Raw genomic sequence first — 7780 nt, forward strand, 5'->3', positions numbered from 1 at the left:
AATTCAATAAACTCACAATCAAACATCCGCAGCCTTTCATACTTTTTCACTTTCTTTAACTCAATTTATTTTTCATTTTGTGGACAGAGATTTAGTCCGGGTATTAGTTTATGATTTTTTGCTGAAGGAATTACTCAACACACACACACATATAAAAAGGAAATATTATTTTTATCATTTATTTTGTGCCATGTATACCATAGGAGAGAAAAAACGAGTGAAATCACTTCAGTACCGCTGTGTTTTTCATTACAAAGTTATTACATATAGAAATTACTCCAAATTATCTGAAATGAATGGAAATTATGAGGTTTAAATTCCCCAGGTTACTGCAGGCACAGCTCTGGAAATTTATTTTGTCATCTTGCTGAACATAATTGCTACAACAAAATTTCTTCCATTTTACAACTGCAGCATAACTTATTTATACCGGTATAGCTGTAATTTTACATCAATAAGTTGCATGGGAAGGAATACACAGGTGGTAATTGAAAACAATAATTTGTACTGAGGTCCAGGTGGAATGGTTGGCTGAGGAAAAGACTCCAGTTACCGTCGGCAACAGCTTTGTGTCACTGTGCTCTCTTCCCATCCGGTTCGCCAACATCCTGCAAGCCATCCAAACACCCTCCATCACATCCCTGCGGTTGCCAGGGCGAGAGCCAGGGTGGACCGACTTCCCACCACGGCCCAGGCGTCCTGGTCCGGAAACCGAGGTCGTGGGCCAGGGGTGGGGGGCGAGGGAGGCCCTGGCATCTCTGTGCAGCCCCTGCCCGTCCCCTCTCATGCCTTGCAACCTGCCTCTGGGTTGGGCACACTTAGGTACCCAGAGCTAATTAAGGTGTTTGATAGATTTCAATTGGAGTATGAGTTTTTGCCAGAAACATCAACAATTCGATTCCCCAAACACGGCGCGGAGTGTTCAATCCACTAATGCTTTATACATTACTGTGTTCCTTCCCAGCCGGAATGTGTGGTCTGGGTACAATACCGAACCGGTCCCCAAACGGGCGTCCTCACTCTTCAGTTCTCTAATTGTTCCTGTTAAGCAGATACAAATAATGAAACTGCAGATGCCTGTACGAAGTCCCCGCAGCCGATGCATCTGCCCGTTTGAATCCGGGGATCCAAATTCAGATGTAAGGAAACGGGCCGTGAGCCTGCCCTGTTTAGATGGCAGACCATCGGAGATGGATCCGAGATGGGTGTCCTTGCTCCTGTCCAGTTCCATTTCGGGTCACATGTGGGAGGAAGATAGATAGATAGATAGATAGATAGATAGATAGATAGATAGATAGAGAGAGAGAGAGATGGTGGTGGTGGGGTGGGGTGGGGGGGGTAAAGGGCTTTGTCGCAAGTTCAAATAGAAAGTGTTCTTGCCACATCCATATTTTAGAAGCCATTGTTGTTTCAAAGATCCCAAAGGCTTAAAATCACAGCGAAATCATTTTTTAAAAGGACCAGATTAAACGAACACGCTGTACCAGAATGCACAGCAGTCCCGCGGCTCGGTTTCCTCGGGTGGCATTAATTATCTTTTGTTGCAGCAAATTGTCTGCCTTGTAAATCGAGCCGAGTGTGTGTCTTCAAGCAGATTCAATGTTTTAATATGTGCATAATGGAATTTCTGTAACGTCCACGTCCTATAGATCTATTATCCCACCTCCAACAATGCGCCTGCCGTTCAGACCGTGTGCTGTGGAGGCTTGTTTGTCGTCTGGCAACCGCAGCCCCTGTCGGTTCGACAGAGGGAACACCACTTAACTGTTTTCTAGGGTACAAACTACCTTTGTTGAATTCACTCGAAAGCATGCATGGCTGTTTCTAGAGCTACAGACAACAGATAGCGCCCAGACCCTTTCCTTTCCGGCTCCGGAAGGCATATGCGAGGCAAGGTGTTGCCTGGTTTTGATGTTTACCTTTCGGTAAGTGGTCCCTCGCAGCATTCTCATTAGACAGACATGCCTTTCGGAGGATGCTGGCCTGACTCACGCCCCTGTCTCCTCTGCTCTTCCCTGAGCCAGTTCTTCCCCCTCACTCCCCTCCGCCACGTCCTCTGCAGCGCATCTCAGCACAGACAGAGCCTAGGTTGGAGGTGGGGCGCGGGGGGAACGCAGAGCTTGCCACTGAGTCAGTTTCATCTACAACTCCAGCTCAGCATTTGCTGAAACTTCCTCCTTCTCCAACTGCTTAAGGATACAAACTAATTAATCCTCACAGTCTCATAAAACCCTTGTTAGAAGGTGATCATTATTGCCTCCACCCCACCCCTCTCCATTTCCTATTATCAGACACCTCGCTGCCACTGCAGTCTGACAGCCAGAGTCAGAACTGAAAATTCCCTTCTGGTTCTCAGTTCTTTCCCCAAATGAACCATGTAACCCTCTCCCCACGCTCCACCCTTGTGTTCTCTGTAGGGGAGACTGACGGCCACTGGACCCGTGAATTCAAACTCGTGTGTGTGTGTGTGTGTGTGTGTGTGTGTGTGTGTGTGTTGCACAGTCTGTCTTACAATCCGGAGACTCGGTGACAAGAGAGACGCAGCACAGAGACCCTTCTGCACATCACCTCCCCCACACGCCCTCGCCCTCTCACAGTCACACTGAACTCTGTGCACAGGGGAGGGTGGGAGGGGTCGGGGGTGGGAGGGATTTGCTGCAGTCGGATCATCCTTGTGAACAGTATTTCTCCCTAGCCGACCAACTGGGTGATGCCAGTCAGTCCCGACCAAATTTGAATTGATGACTCAACTAAAGAATTAAAATTAGCAAGGCAAGAAAATTCCAAATGAGGTGAGAAAGCTGTAGAAATAGTTCCAGATCCCCTAGTACTGAGCCATTCAGTATCGTTTCTGATGACAGGGACAGAGAGCTGGGAACATTCCGTGTGGGTGTGAGTCTTTTTCATATATGGAAAGCTGGGTTAAGTGTTTTTTTTTTTTTTATAAGAAAAATAATGCATGAATCAGAAGCAGTGACTTTGATTTAACCCCTTGCAGGCTGCAGCTGTAAAGACAGCAAAACAACACTACCTCTTAGATTTCCTAGAACATTCCTAGGCTCCGCACAGTTAAGCAATAGTGGGAAGCCTACCCTATCCAGCCCAACGAATAAGGTACAAACGGTGGCATGTTTGAGCAGAGGCAATGTTGCTAAATTCAGTACCTGCAGAGAACCAACCAACCAGTTGTTGGAAGGCACCTTGTGGTCCTGCCTCGCTACAAGGCGACAGACTGCAGAATCCCCTTCCCAACCTGGCAAGCCAAGCCTTCCTTGAGTGCTTGTGGCACCCGGAAACTTGCTGTACTTTGCAGAAGTGACATCAAATAATTCTTGAAGAGACTCCAGGAAGCCCACACGACCTCTTTTGCTTTTTTATGCTTCTGGATTTGGCAGCTCCTAGAGATTCTAGAATGGCGAGGAAGGAGACCGGGGCCATCTTATTAATATGTGCACACCCCGGATTTGCGTAGTACCTCCACTGCGGTTTCCTCGAAAGTGAAAACAAGTCAATCCACCGATCAGATCGATGCATGCTATTTATCTTCATCTTCTCAGTCAATCGCGTTTATAGATCCCGAGGACTGGAAAGTGGAGACAGTTCGCTTCTGCACTGGCCCTCTACCTGTGAATACGCAAAGACTCGCCGCCTCTTTGCACAGATTTCCTGCAGAAACACTGGGAGTTCCCATTTCTACTGCCATTACTCATCTCGATTCTTTCCAAATTTTCGTAAACACATAAAATATAACAGCCCAGAAGGCAAAGATAACATTGTAGAATCTCCTACAGCACCCCCCGCCTCCCCCCACTCAGCTAAGAGTTAAGGATGAGAATCCTTCAAAGAATTTGAAACAAGAAGCTCTGCTTGGGGAGGGGTCACGGGTCTGTGTCATCTGCCCCCACTGCAGGGCCTGTCACAGGCAGCACGCACAGGGAATCAGAGCCCCTCCAGGAGATGAATAAAAACGCACCCCGATTTGATGGAACTGATCTGTGACTGCTGAACTATTCCTCTATAAGGAAATTTAAAATGACGGAGAATATGGAGGGTTATCTGTTGGAATGCGCTACGAAGCTAGAAAAAGGAGAGCAAGGAAATAGTTGTGAGTTCAAAAAGCTTTTTGACATCTGCTGTTTTTTTTCTTCTCTCTCAAAGATAGTTCAGAAAATGTGGCATTTCTTTCCATCCGATTCTAATCTGCACAAAGCCCCAGCACTGGGTCCAACACACAGTAGGCCCACTGCAGGTAGGCGCTGGAGAAATGAGTGTGGAGTTGTGTAATATCTGGGACTGCATAAGCACCTGCACTTTTTCCTTCATATTTTCATGTTAAGCACCTGCCCCCCCCCACCTCCCCCCTCCCCCCATTGGGGATGGAGGGACTTTTATTCTAAACAAAGGCTTGGTAGTTCAAGGAGTGGTGTGTGTGTGTGTGTGTGTGTGTGTGCGTGTCCGCGCAGTGGCCTCAGAAGGGTACAGGATTACAGGATCCCCTGCCTGCCTGGGGTCCTGAGGAAGGGGTAGAGACCGGGCTGTGGCCGGACCTCCGCCACTCTCTTCCTGCCCAGCCCGCCTGTTGTGTGGGTATCAAGAGAGGGGAGAAATATTAGAGCGGGCCAGCTGCCGGAGCCGGGCGGGGTCTAGGGAGAGGTCAAGGTCAGCGGAGAGGCGGCTATTGATCTGGCTTGGAACGCGAGACAGGGAGCGCAGGAGCTGTGAGACCAGACATTAAGACCAGACATTAACAGCTTTCAGCGCTAATGATGCCCGTGCCAGACGGGCAGAGGGAAAAAAAGGAGACTGGAGCGGCAGCTGGGATTGCTCGCTGCCTGCACCCGGCCGCCTCTCCTCTCGGGAGAGGAGGAGGAGGAGAAGGAGGAGAAGGAGGAGGCAAAGGGGCCAGCGCCTCCACTCCCCGGCCACGGCGAGTGGAGCGCGCCGGCGGCGGTGGCGTGTCCGGCCCTGCGCCGGGCCGCCCGCGCGTCCCTCTTCCCGCCGTCGGGGCAGCGCGGGGCCAATGAGGAAGCGCTCCTCTGTCAGCCGCTGCCCGTGCCGCCCCCTGCCCGCTACTTCCTGCCGGGGGTGGGGCGGAGGGTGCCCCTTCCCCAGACCTCGCTGCCCCCGCGCGCCGGAGGTGGCAGCTGCAGCTGAGGCCCCTGAGCGCCCTGCGCAGCCCCCGTAGGGGCCTCTTTCTTGAAGGGGCTGCCCCATTCCCCCAGCCCCAGGCCCCTTCCTGGTCACCAGCCCCCGGAGGGCGAGGGTGGACGGTCGGGATTTCGGGCGCCGAGCGCAGGCGGCGCGGGCGGCAGGCACGCCGAGGCGGTTTGAGTGGAGACGTGCCCCATGCGCGGGGTGACCTTGGGCAAGACGCTAACCTCTCCTGGACTTCACAGTGCCAGTTCTCAGAAAGGGAGCGTACGGCTTCCCCGCACTTAAGAATCTGGGCGAGTTAGAATGGCCGGTTTATGGTTTTCTTAAGTTTATTAAAGGTGCGTGTGGGCATTTTTTCTTACTTAGGCCACTTCTTTGGAAGGTTTTCCGCTGTAGGGCGGCATGCGAGGAGAGGGAGGCGCTTCTAGACTTTGGACCACGTGGAGGTGGGGTGTGGGTTGGGGGTGGTGGGCAGCTGCGCGTAGTCCTGGGGTGGTGGGGAATGCAGACTCGTCCCTCCCTATCCCCCTCCACCCGCTCGGCCGGCGACCCCGCAGCCCATCGGAAAAACTACATGCTAGGACACATTTTATTGTTATTATTTTGGGGGGCGGGTGGTTTGGGCAGGGAGCTCTTTCTATCCTCGCTAATGGGCGCTGCGCTCGGTTAAGTGTTTGGTAACGTCGCCCACCCGAGACCTGGGGGGGAACTAAAGCCGGCGCGCCCCCAAAGGCACAGGCCCCGAGGGAGGCGGCGCGCCCGGAGGCGTCCCAGCCCAGCCCCTCGCTCCGCTGAACCGCCCGAGCCGCGCCTGGGGGCGGGGTGGGGTGGGTGCAGCTCGGCTAGCCTGCCAAGCCCAGCCCCGAGCCAGGCCCCGACCCGCCCAGGCCGCCTCCTGGCCCGGACGAGAGAAACCCTGAGAAGGGAGAGCGCTGCAGCCGCGTGGCCCGCCCAGCCCGGGAGCTCAGGTCATCAAATAGACGAAGTTAGCCGCCGCCTGGACAGGGGAGGGGGGTGTCCACAGGACCATGGCCTGGCCTGGTCCCCGGGCCGCGGTCAAACCCTCCTCCCCCACCCCCCTTGTCCTCGCCGGCTGGAGATCAAACGGGTGACCAGACAGCTGTCTTCCCAGTCTGCCCGGGGGTTTCAGGTCCTGCCCTGGGCCTGGGCGAGGAGCAGTGGGGTTGGGGGCAGCTTTTCTGCAGGTGGCAGGAATTGTGGGGGGGGGGCGGGAACTGGGGAACCCGAGTATCTTTGGAGATCCGGCCACACCTACTTCTGGGTCAGCACGCACAAGTTCCTGTCCCACGTGGCGCACCCCATGCCCAGGTACTCCCACACTTCCCACAGACCCTGGCCTTGGAGGGGGGAGTTAAAGGGGCGAGGTGGTAGGAGCACACGGATTCGGGTGAATACTATTTCCAGAATGAGACTCAAACCAGGTCTCAGGTTCCTCCCCCGCCCACTTCCCCCCAGTATGTTCTTAACTGTCTTCTCTTAGTAGCTCTTATTTTGTCCACTTCGCTGGACAGGATATCAGGACTTACATGGAGACACTTTTTTTTGGAAGTTTGACCACAGTCCCCCAATAAAATAAAAAGTAAAAACAACCAAGCTCTTTTCCAGGGAGACGAAGCAATTGACCATCACCCCAAGTCGCGGGGCCCACCCCAACTCTCCAAGAACTTTCGGTGGGTGTGGGTGCGTGCCCGTGGGGACTGGCCTTGATTCAACTTCCACACACACTGCACCACCCCCCCCTTCTCAGGGGGTCCTGCTCCCTGGAGGGGAGGAGGGACTAGAGGATTTTAAAATTTTATTTAAAAATATCCTGCCCATCGTCCCCCCCCTCCCCCCTTTGCGCTCCCAGTGCAAGGGGAGGAGGGTCCTGACAAACAAGCCGTTTGCACGTGTGGCCGGCCTGGACTGTGGGTGTGCGAGAGAGAGAGAGAGAGAGAGAGAGAGAGAGAGAGAGAGAGAGAGAGAGAGAGAGAATGGTGTGCTTTCTTGTTCTCTTACAGGGTACAATGTTAAAAAGCCACCGCTAGTCGCCCCCAGTGCTCCGACTCTCTGGGTCTTTTTGTCTCTCTAGTGCAGATTAAACGTCACGTCCGCACTTGAACTTGAATTTTATCCCATTGTACAGAGGCAGCCCCAGCCATAGAGAGACCGAGAGCTCCCAGAGAACCCGGACTCCGCCATCTTCACGTTGCAATCTATAGCTCCCAGTCCGCGCCCGCACCGACCCAGGCGCACTGGGCGAGCCGCCCCGCAGCCCAGCTCCCCCCGGGCCCGCGGCGCCAGGGGAGCGCCGGGGAGCGCTCGCGGGGACCCGGCAGCCTCTCGGCCGGCGCCAGCCTGCCAGGTGAACTGGGAAGGAGCCGCTCCCGGAGTCCCCCCTGAACCTCGGAAGGGTCAGTCTCCGAGAAAAAACCAGGCAGCCCGCAGAAAATCCAGAAACAACCGAACCCGGGCAGTTTTGCATTGCTTTGGGATTTTTGAGGGGGCGGGGTGAGGGGGTACGCGACAAGTCCCCAAGTTTTCTTTCCTTTTTTTTTTCTTTTTCTCCTTTTTTTTTTATTTGTGAGAATCTATAGAGAATCACCCGCCTATTGGGTAACTTACA

The 7780-nt window shown here is 53.7% G+C and overlaps 1 long non-coding RNA gene across 1 annotated transcript in view; it reads right to left on the reverse strand.

Annotated features, from left to right (window-relative positions):
* Positions 1–308: 308 nt before the first annotated feature.
* The window catches only part of LOC111827840, a 9072-nt gene continuing 1600 nt past the window's right edge, over positions 309–7780 (reverse strand). The window contains exon 2 of the long non-coding RNA XR_002831567.1: positions 309–1041. This is a non-coding gene — a long non-coding RNA (uncharacterized LOC111827840). The remainder of the gene's footprint in view (positions 1042–7780) is intronic.

Source organism: Myotis lucifugus, unplaced genomic scaffold, assembly GCF_000147115.1.
Source record: "Myotis lucifugus unplaced genomic scaffold, Myoluc2.0 scaffold_228, whole genome shotgun sequence".
Classification (NCBI taxonomy): domain Eukaryota; kingdom Metazoa; phylum Chordata; class Mammalia; order Chiroptera; family Vespertilionidae; genus Myotis; species Myotis lucifugus.